The following is an 11,326-nucleotide window of genomic DNA, read 5'->3' as shown; positions in this document are numbered from 1 at the left end:
CTTTCTCCTGATTACAGTGAGCCTCGTGGAATACATAGGCTGCTGCTTCCATTGTAAATACTAGTGGCAGGCAGAGTGCATTTGGGAACAAAGAGTTAAATAATTGTTAGCAGGACTAGTGAAATAGCTGGGTTATAAAGCACTTGCCTAGTATGTATGGGGCTCTGGGTTTTACCCCCAGCACTTTAGAACAAGCTTTTAGTAACATTAAAAACCCATGTAGCAGACAACAGCTATGTTAGGCTAGTCCTAGGCTTCATAGAGCTGATCTCAGGTGTCATCTGTTAAAGCCAAGTAAATAAAATATACTTACTTTCTCTCTTTGTAGATGTGATGCAGGGATTGATAACATCACCACAGAGGGTTTCACTGGACTTTTTTTTAAGATTTATTTTTATTTCATGGGTATAGTTGTTTTGTCTTCATGTAAGTCTGTGGTCCATACGTATGCAGTGTTCACAGAAGCCAGAAGAGAGCAACAGATCCCTTGGACTGGAGTTAAGGTGATTATGAGTTACCATAGGGATGCTGGGAATAGAACCTGCCTCCTTTGAAAGAACAGCCAATATTTTAACCACTGAGCCATCTCTTTTGCTCCCAGGCATTTCTCTTCTGAGACAGGGTCTAAATAAGTAGCCTTAAATGGCCTGAGATTTGCTATGTAGACATGGCTGGTCTGGTAGCCAGGAGATCCACCTGCCTCTGTCTCCAGAGTGCTGGGTTAAGGACATGCACCACCACTCCTGGCACATTGGATATTCTTAAATGTACAAAAAAGTGTGGGGAAATGTAAACAAAATATACTGTCCTCTCTCTCTCTCTCTCTCTCTCTCTCTCTCTCTCTCTCTCTCTCTCTCTCTCTCGTCAGAGGATTAAATAAGAAAGAATTCCATTTCAAAAAAATAAAATTTTTTTGAGTGAGGTAACCAGACTCAGGAAGACAAACATGGTATGTACTCACTCATAGGAGGATACTAGAAGTAAAACAAAACAAAGGATGACTAGACTCCTACTCACAACTCCAGGGAGGCTACCTAGAAAACAGGACCCTAAGAAAGACATAGGGATCGCCCAATGACAGAGAAATGGATGAGATCTACATGAGGAAACTGGACGTGGGGGTGGGTGGGTAATGAAGGGCAAGGGTCGAGGGAAAGAGAGTTTAGGGGAGCGGGAGACCCCAGCTGGGTCAAGAACAGAGGAGGAGAACAAGGAAAAAGAGACCATGATAAATGAAGACCCCATGGGAATAGGAAGAAGCAAAGTGCTAGAGAGGTCCCCAGAAATCCACAAAGATACCTCCACAATAGACTGCTGGCAATGGTTGAGAGAAAGCCTGAACTGACCTACTCTGGTGATAGGATGGCCAAACACCCTAACTGTAGTGCTAGAAATCTCATCCAATGACTGATGAAAGCTGATGCAGAGATCCATGGCCAGGCCCCAGGTGGAGCTCCAGGAGTCCATTCGTTGAGAAAGAGGAGGGATTGTATGAGCGAGAATTGTTGAGACCATGATTGGAAAAAGCACAGGGACAAATAGCCAAACAAGTGAAAACATATGAACTATGAACTAATAGCTAGGAGCCCCCAACTGGATCAGGCCATCTGGATAAGTGAGACAGTTGATCAGCTTGAACTGTTTGGGAGGCCCCCAGGCAGTGGGATTGGGATCTGTCCTTAGTGCATGAGCTGGCTACTTGGAACCTGGAGCCTATGCAAGGACACTTTGCTTAGCCTGGGAGGAGGGGACTGGACCTGCCTGGACTGAATCTACCAGGTTGAGCTGAATCCCCAGGGGAGTCCAGGTGCTTAGCCTGGGAGGAGGGGACTGGACCTGCCTGGACTGAATCTACCAGGTTGAGCTGAATCCCCAGGGGAGTCCTTGCCCTGGAGGAGATGGGAATGGGGGGTGGGGTGGGGGGAGGGCGGGGGGGGGGGAGGACAGGGGAATCCGTGGCTGATACGTAATAGTAAATCAAATTATAAAAATAAAATAAAATAAAATAAAGTAAAGAAGCCCCTTGGTATAAATTGAAGTTTCTCCAAGGTCAATTATTCTTGAGGTCAACTATGAAAAAAAAAAGTTTCATTTGGTGCTCAAAACTTTATTCTCCTTGTAATTGCATTGTTTTAACCCAGCCATTATCATAAGCATGTGAGGTGAGCTGTGCCCATTCAAACACTAGCCTCTGCTATATGGCAAAAGTCCTAGTGGGACCCCTGCCAGGTCCGTTTGCATGCTGAGCTTGGCACAGCTATGCTCACTTACACAGAAATAAAAATTTTGCCTTGTCATTTCCTTGAGATGCTCAGACCCATTTCTTTCCTTTTTTTCTAAAAATATTTTTTTATTTTAAAAAAATATTCATTTTACATACCAGCCTCACATGCCCCTCCCATTCCTCCTCCAACTCCCCACTCCGTCCTTCCCCACCTTTCCATCTCCTCCTCCAAAAGGGTAAGGCCTCCCATGGGGAGTGAGCAAAGCCTGGTATATTCAGTTGAGGCAGGATCAAATCAAAGCACTCCCCACTACATCAAGGGTGAGCAAGGTGTCCAACCATAGGTAATGGGCTCCAGAAAGCCAACTCATGCACCAGGGATAGATCCTGATCCCACTGTCAGGGGCCCTTCAAACAAAACAAGCTACACAACTGTCTCCTGTATACAGAGGGCCTAGTCTGGTCCCATGTAGGTTCCATGGGTGTCCATCTAAAGTTCCTATGAGCTTGGTTTAGTTGTCTCTGTAGATTTTTCCATCATGATCTTGACTCCCCTTGCTTGAATAATGCCTCTTCCCTCTCTTCGACTGGACTCCTGGAGCTCGGCCTGGTGCCTGGTTGTGGTTGTGTGAAGGTCTAGACTTAACTTTACAAGCTCCATCTTAGGGAAAGGGCCACCATCTCAGACCACCTGCTGTAATCAGTTCCAGGAAGAATCTCAGGAATGTGTCATAGCAACTTGAACAGATACAGGGAAGAAAAGTTTAACAAGGTCCAGATACTCCTACAGACATCCTGTCTGCCCTTGGAGATGCCAGATAATCCTGCTGAGCAATTCAGATAATCCTGTTCAGTGGATTTTGGTTCCCTACCAAAAGTCTAACCTAGTGGTTTCAAATGTGGTTTTGTGCCCAAAGTCTACACCAATAGTTTCAGAAAATTGCCTTGCTCCATATTCCTTCTACCCAATCCCAAATTACCAATTCCTGGCTTGTGGTTTTTCCCTATAAAAACTCTCTACAGCTGGGTTTATGGCCACCACCACATTTCCTTCCATCTGCTGTGTGGTGGCCCAGGTTGAACCTGAATAAAAGGACCCTTATGTGCTTGCATCAGAAACCGGCTCCTTAGTGGTCTCTGGGGGTTTCTCAAAATGGGTACAACAGTTGTGGATCTCTGCATCTGCTTCCATCAGTTATTGGATGAAGGATCTATGATGACAGTTAGGGTATTTACCAATCTGATTACTGGAGTAGGCCAGCTCAGTCACCCTCTCCACTATTGCTTAGTAATCTAATCTGGGGTTGTCCTTGCGGATTCCTGGGAATTTCTCTAGCACCAGGTTTCTCCCTTATCCATAATCTCTCCCTCTATCAAGATATCTCTTTCATTATTCTTCCACTCGGTCCCTCCTCCAGCTCAACCATCCTGTTCCCTCATGTTCTCATCCCCCATCCTCTCCCCTCTATTGCATCATGCATCCCCAGTTTCCTCATGGATATCTCATCTGCTTTGCCTTGCCAAAGGCAGTCTCTTTGTTTCCTAGCTTCTCTGGAGCTGTGGGTTGTAGTACTCAGACCCATTTTTAACATTAAGATCCATTAATTTCTTTAGTTATGCTTTAATATCTTCCTTTGCCTGAGTGTAGTGTTTATGGGGCATGTGTATTGATTGATTAACTTTGGCTATATATTTGGTTAATTCATACCTTGGAAATGTTCAAGTTTTGTTGGTTCACATTCACAATAATCAGGGATGTAATGAATAAGGGCATTCTACATTGTTTCAAACATGATTTTCTGTTGCATTTTGTAAGTTCTGTAAAAAAAAAAAAAAAGACATAACATGAGAAGCCATTTATATCACCATTTAAAATTTCACCAGTCAGCCTTGGTTGTGCACACCTATGATCCTAGCACTAAGGCACCACTGAGACCCTTTACCAAAGCTGAGAGCTCTTGCATTGCGAATCACTCCTAGAACATGTGCAAGTCCCTGGGTTCAATCCCTAGCACCTCAAAACAAAAATGTACTTACAGAAACAAGGGTGAGTTTTGTCTCTCCATTTGTTGTGAAGTCCCTACAGGCAGGTATACACTTACCTCTCTGTTTTGACAAATATATTTTTTCTGAAGTTAAGAGTGCAATGTTGCCTGGAGAGCTGGAGAGATAACTCAATGGTTAAGAGCACTGTTTCTTCTTGCAGAGGACCTGCATTTGATCCCCAGTGCCCATATAATGGCTCATAACCATCTATAACTCTAGTTCCATGGGACCCAAACCGTTTTCTGGCCTCTGGAGGGACTGCACTCACATAATGCATAAACATACATGCAGGCAATGTGTTAGTTATTTGGAGGCGCTCTTACCCTGCAAGGAAATGTCACGAAACACGACAGAATCCACTAACAAGAGTTTTATTAAGATGAGAGAGAGACAGACATGATAGGCCTGTGGGAAAGACACGTGCATAAAAAGAGAAGCCAGGAATATGGCGCCAGCTTATAAAGGCTGGGCTGGGCCTGCGTGCACAGGCTCATGTGGCTACTCCACGCATGCGTGTAGATCACATGGTTGAGCTGTGTGCTTTATGCAACCATGCAAAGCCACCGGGTCCTGGTCACTCGAGACGTTTTGACCCGGAAATGGCTATTTTGACCCGGAAATGGCTAGGCAGAAGTGTCTAGGTCCGACGGACATGCACAACCATGCCCAACTGTGGGGGCGTGTTGTGAATCTATCACAATGTCCTTTTTTTCTCCCATTGATGTGTGAAAAACAATAACTAAACCTAAATCTAAAATGCTGTTACTTTATTCCTTCTCTGACCATGTCCTGTTTCTGCAAATCTAAGGCCTGTTTCAAAAGATGAAGTAAAGGGTTTCATTAAGATGTTTCATGCATATCATACTGGTTCTTACTCATCTGGCTATGACAATGAACTCCTCATTCCCAAGGAAACAGCTGGTTTCATCCCTGGTCCTCTCTTCTTTCTCCTTTCCATTTTCATGTCTCATGAGTTCTATTACCCACTCTCTTCTCCCCTACCTCTAAATCTCTCTCTCTCTTATCTTCCTAGAGCTCCTTCTTACTTTCAACTCTCTCCTCCCTCTCTCCTCCTTCTCCTCCTCCTTCTCTCTCTCTCTCTCTCTCTCTATCTATCTATCTCTCTCATACACACACACACACATACACACACACACACACACACACACCAGTTCTACATATGTGTAAAAAGCAGACAACATTCTCTTTGAACTGGGTTTATTTCACTTGACACTGTGATTTCCAGTTCAGCCCATGTTCCTGCAACAGTAATGATTTTATTCTGATTCATGAGTTCATAAAATTTATTACGTATTTGAATTAATTATTTTCTTTCAAAATTTTATTATTCCACAGCTACTCACCTGACAGGATTGTTGTCTAGAATGTATGAGGAACTTAAAAACAAACAAACAAACAAACAAACAAACAAAATCTAAACATGAAGAAAATAAGCAGCCCCATGAAAAGTGGGCCATGGAACTAAACAGAAAATTTTCAGATGAAGAAACACTTGTGATCACCGTCATGAAGTACCATTTTATCCATTGTATAATGTTGATTTTCACACAGACATGTTGTTTCAACTATCTTATGTACTTTGACCACATCCCCCATACCCAATAAATGGCTTTATGTATCAATGGAGAATCCTATGACAAATAAATGAAAAAAACCCTGTAATATTTGTCTACCTGCATATGATCTATTTTACTCAACACAATGATAATGCTTCTCAATTAATTTCCTTCAGTACTCTCTTTTGAGTCATTTTGGGATTGGTCTGTTTGTGGGGGAATTGGTGTTAAACTATTTGTAGTATGATGCATATAGAACATGCTGTGACAATGTGAAAGCTGTTTCATTTGGGACATTCGCTGTGTGCCAGACAGTGGGGCTCTTTTGAGAAATCTCTTAGGTTCTATGGAACCATTGGTGGTGTAGGAGATCTTTCTTCTCATTTACATCACCCTGGACATATTAATTTAGTCCTAGCCAGGGAGTGATATGGCTAGCTAGTCTTTAACAAGCTAAATGCTGTTTCTTAGACAGAATTGGAGCAAAACCAGTCTATGCCTTTGGAGCTTCTAAAGACACTCACTGCTCTTCCAGAGGATCCAGATTGTTTGTATCCGAGTCACACGGAATGATCAAAGAAATAAGGATGGCATAAGGCCTTGTAGGCAGCAGGGAGGAACAGTCATGCAGAAGCATTATTTCATACTGTCACACAAAAGTTATTTTTAGAATAAAACCAATTCCCCACACCAAACCCAGCTCTAATCTACATGTTTCTTGTAGGAACACCTTACCCTTGCAGTTTCAGTCCTTATTGTGCATTGTTTGTAGTACTCAATAATATAAGACATTCAGGTTTGCCAGGACTGTCTTGTAGCTAAAAGTCATGCAAGAGCTGTAAAGCTCCTTCAGAAAAACAACTCTATAAATTACAGAAAACAATCACTCTCTTCTACTACGATTTCTTCAAGGTCTAAGTACTTCCAAAAAACAACTACTTCATTCTGATGTTTACCCTAGATACAGTCACTCTACTAGATGTCCCACTACATAGGTTTGGTCTCAGCACCGACATGGTGGCTCACAACTGTCTGTAACTCTACTTACAGGGGATTCAATTCTCTGCTCTCTGAGGCACTGTGAGCATGTGGTGCATTCACATATATGCAGCCCAAACACTCATACACATAAAATAAAAATACATTGAAACCTCTCTACTGCCTTAAGAAAAAGATAACGTGTTATATTTTACACTTAAAAGATGAGTCAATTATTAAGACATACTTTTATTAAATGATTTAAAAAATCTCTAAACTGCTTTCTGCTGGGCAAACGTCACATTTTAGGATAAGCTCTTTTGCAGAGACCCTTTTTCATAATTACTAGGCCTTGATTTAATTAAAATATACATAGCCTGTAAATTAAACAATGGGCTAATTTTTGTTAATTGTGATTTAAATTGTTCTCAGAGACTCTATTTCTGGCAGTAATATCTTCTCCATTTCTTTTTAAAGAATTATTTCTTTTACTTTTTGAGATTATACTATAACTAAATCATTTCTACCTTTCCCTTCCTCCCTCCAAATCTTCCGATATACCATCTTCTTGCGCTCTGTAAAATTCATGGCCTCTCTTTTCTATGGTGATATTTTATTTGTACTGAAATGTGATTTTATTTGTATTTTAATAAATAAAGTTGCCCGGGGGTCAGAGCTATTAGAGCCATAGCGAAAGCTGTGTGGTAGTGGTGCACGCCTTTAATCCTAGCACTTGGTAGGCAGAGCTAGGTAGATCTCTGTGTTCAAGGATACAGTCAGCATTGGAGACACACGCCTTTAATTTCAATACCAACCATAGAAGACCTGGAGGTCTGTACAGACAGGCAGTGACGAGGCAGTCATATGGTTGGGTTTACAACCAATGAGAAGACAGAACAGAAAGTCTATATAAAGACAAAAACACAGGAAGTAGGGCTCTTTTGCTGAAGAGGCTAACTGCAGCAGACGGGTAAGTCTCTTAGCTCTGATCTCTTGGCTTTCTTCTTTGCATTGGTTCTGTGTTTCTTATTTAATAAGACAGTTGTTACATCTACACTTTTCATTAAATGTTGTTACATAAGTATATGCATGTGCATGCAAATTAAATGCATTAGTGATTAACTCCAAGTCACCAATAATGCATCCTTGTAAAGGAAAGAAATAAAAGCATTTCCCTTTGGAGTCATTTAACCAAGAAAGACTGCAGGTTTTACTCTCCACTTCATACTTGCCGTGTCTTCTCTACTCTGTCTGTTACATGAGTCTCAATCTGTGCCTGCCTGAAGGCTGTCATATGAATGTGTGTGTGTGTGTGTGTGTGTGTGTGTGTGTGTGTGTGTGTGTATCTGTCTGCATTCTCTGTCTGTGTCTGTCTGTTCCTAAAAGGACACTAGGAGCATGAAGTAGAGACTCACTCTTAAGAGCTCTGAACTCACTCTTAGTTAAATGACTCCAAGGGGAAATGTCTTCATTTTTTTCTCCTTGACTCAATATGCATGCATTATTGATAACACAGTTAATCACTAATGTGTTTGCCTCATGCACATATGCAGAATCTATTAGCTGGTGCTATCATTATTTTTGTTTGTTTTTGCATACTCAGGAAAACAATAAACTTATGACAATGTGAACCAAGTAGCACTATCTTTTGGAAGGTGACCATGTGACTTTAAGGATGGACATTAGTTTTTGGTTTGTATTTCCATGCTCTCACCTCCCTGCAGAGCTGGGATGCTTTTTTACCTGTCATGATCATGGCAGGAGAGCTTGAACCTCAGAACACAGCAGAGAAACATGGTCCTCCTTATAATTATGACAAATATATTTCTTAGCTATAATCTCCAAAGGGACTTGAGAAATTCTGGAGTCTCTTTTCTTCAGCTTGTGTAGATGGGCATCGGTGTACACAGAGAACTGTAAGCAGCAATCAAGAGACAATCTATGAAGAAATGACCAAACAGTGTAGCATACATGGTAGTTCTATTTCCAGTTTCTTGAGAAAGGTGTAGACTGTTTTCCAAAGTGTCTTCTCTACTTTACACTTCCACAAGCACTGTACAACTGTGTCCCTTTCCTCACACTCATGTCAGAATTTGTTATTTATCCTTATGATGGCCATTATGACTGGGATGAGATGGAATCTTAAAGGAAATTTAGTGTGCATATCCCTGATAGCTGTGTATACAGGACTCTTTGTCAACCCAACTTGAGAAGCACCCAAGCTAACTGCATGGCCGAATCAGTAGACATGAGAGTCCAAGCATATCTAATGCCTACTGACTTTAAAGACCTCTAGGCAACTACATTGGAAACTATAAAAGAAAGGTTGAATATCCTGATTCATACCACATACCAAAATTATACCAACATGAAATAAATAAACTGACAATTAAGCAGCATCAACAGTGAAGCAATAATAAAAGCACCCTATTCAAAAAAAGAGGGGTGGAAGAGAAGGAGACTGAGTCCTCACAGAATTATGTCAGAATTTCATAGACTAACTGATATTGAAGCTACTTAAAGGATTTCTTGATGTAAAAATGAAGAAAGGATTCTGGAAACTTAATGAAGCTAATGTTTGCTGATACCAAACCAGATAAAAACACAAAAATGAAATTACAGACTGTCGTCATTTTTATTTTATTATTTTTCCCTTTCACGTGATATGCCTTGCTTAGTTTACTCTTATCCCTGACTCCCTACAGTCCTTGACTATTATTCATTATTTTTTCTCTCTCCCTCTTTTCCTCCCCCCCCTCTGTGTGTGTGTGTGTGTGTGTGTGTGTGTGTGTGTGTGTGTGTCTATGTGTGCTTCCCTACCTCTCTTTTTTCTAGTTCATTTCTATTCATTTTGTTTTTGAACCATCAAGATTAACCAGAGCCATCTGTGAGGATGTAGGTTTGGAGCCTGGTGGGCTCACCAGCAGAAGAGGCACAGGTGGGGCCCTGTGAGCCTCTCCCCTTCCTAGACTGATTGTGTCCAGGGCTGGCCTTGACTGAGCCCAGTGCAGGTGAGTACAGTGGCTATGAGTTACTGATTACAACAGCTGTGTGGAATCTGGAGAATGGCAGGTCATGCCCACTCCCCCTCTTCCCCTTCTTATTTCCTTCCTACCTCCTTTTCCTCAATATTCCCAGAGCCAGAGATGACATGGTGTAACTGACTTGTTTAAGGCTGTGCCACATACATTGTTTTTTTTTTTCTGTGTCTGAGACAGGCAGGAGTCTCTGCATTCACCACTGTGATCTTTTTTAAAAGATGTTTTCTTTTTTTAAAGAAGTTTTTATTATTTTATTTTCCATTATTTCCTAACAAAAATGAAAATAGCTGAAGAGAACAGAGTGACAGTTTTGTCACCAAATGGCCTCTTCAAGCCAGGCTGGTGACAAACTCACCTCTGGGGTTTGATGGCTGCAGAACTCTAGCTGGCATAAGTCCTCACTTCAACCAGTCTTCTCCTCCTCCCCCCAGCACGCTCACTCTTCTTACACTTGAATAAATGCTTCAAAGAAGAGTAATTTAAACACACACACACACACATCCATGCGCGCACACACCACACACATGCACATGCACACATTGGGGTCAGCCATAAAAAAAAAAAAAAAATAGCAGTGTCTATTTTGTCCCAATAAACTACCCAAACCACTGATCTCTTTCTGTGTAGATTCGGTAAGTCAGAGATTCTGCTGCTTTCTGTGTTAACTGGAATTAAGATGGATGGTTTCTTCTCCCTGCCACAGTTAAAGCCTAAAGCAATGTTTCCTCCACCTGTCCTTTCCCAAGAATTCTAAAAGATGTTTTCCATGTTTTATCTAAAAGCACCTTTAAAAGGATTTCTAGAGGACAAAGTTCCTTGAGAGTTAGAAAAATAGCAATGCCATTATCTAATGGTGATGTCAAGACTTTGCAGGATTAATGCAGCCTTAGGCTGGCAATGAGCTGACTGAATGAAGAATAGAAATAAAAAGGAAAAGGGCATGGGTGATTTTAGGTACGGTGGAGGAGAAAGTTTATTACAGATAAAAGGGAGAGTGTAGGTAGAGGCATGGACAGGGACATCTGGAAGAGTTCAGAGTGGACATGACCTGACTGAGTTGGGCCATGCAAGAGAGGGGGAGGGGGAGAAATAGGAAGAGAGGGGAACCAGGTGCAGTAGCCAGGAGGCCAAAGGTACAAAAGAGGTGGGTGACCAAAATGTCTGGATTATATAGGGAAGAACCTCTGGGGGAAGGGCAGCCCAACCCCTGGGCTGGAAAGGTCAGGGGAGAGGTCTGGGTACGCCAGCCATACCTGTATCAGGTAGGAACTGAGGGATGCTGGGAGAACCTGGAGACCAGGTCCACTTTGATATGTTAAATAGGCACCTCAGTCATTTGTCCCAGGTTTGAAACTGACCTCTGATTTCCTGAGATATCTATTTCCTCTTAAAATTCCGAGTTCCTGAAATATCTTCCCCCAAGGCAGTATTGCGAATAATGCATTTCCAGATATTTGAGT

At 41.8% G+C, this 11,326-nt stretch overlaps 1 long non-coding RNA gene across 1 annotated transcript; it reads left to right on the top strand.

Moving 5' to 3' along the window:
- Positions 1-331: 331 nt before the first annotated feature.
- Positions 332-5,953, top strand: LOC131902641 (uncharacterized). Its single transcript, XR_009377099.1, has 2 exons — positions 332-503; positions 5,627-5,953. It is a non-coding gene; the product is annotated as an uncharacterized LOC131902641 (long non-coding RNA).
- Positions 5,954-11,326: the final 5,373 nt, after the last annotated feature.

The sequence above is a fragment of the Peromyscus eremicus genome, chromosome 1, assembly GCF_949786415.1.
Source record: "Peromyscus eremicus chromosome 1, PerEre_H2_v1, whole genome shotgun sequence".
NCBI lineage: Eukaryota > Metazoa > Chordata > Mammalia > Rodentia > Cricetidae > Peromyscus > Peromyscus eremicus.
This window is presented reverse-complemented; position numbering and strand designations above follow the sequence as displayed.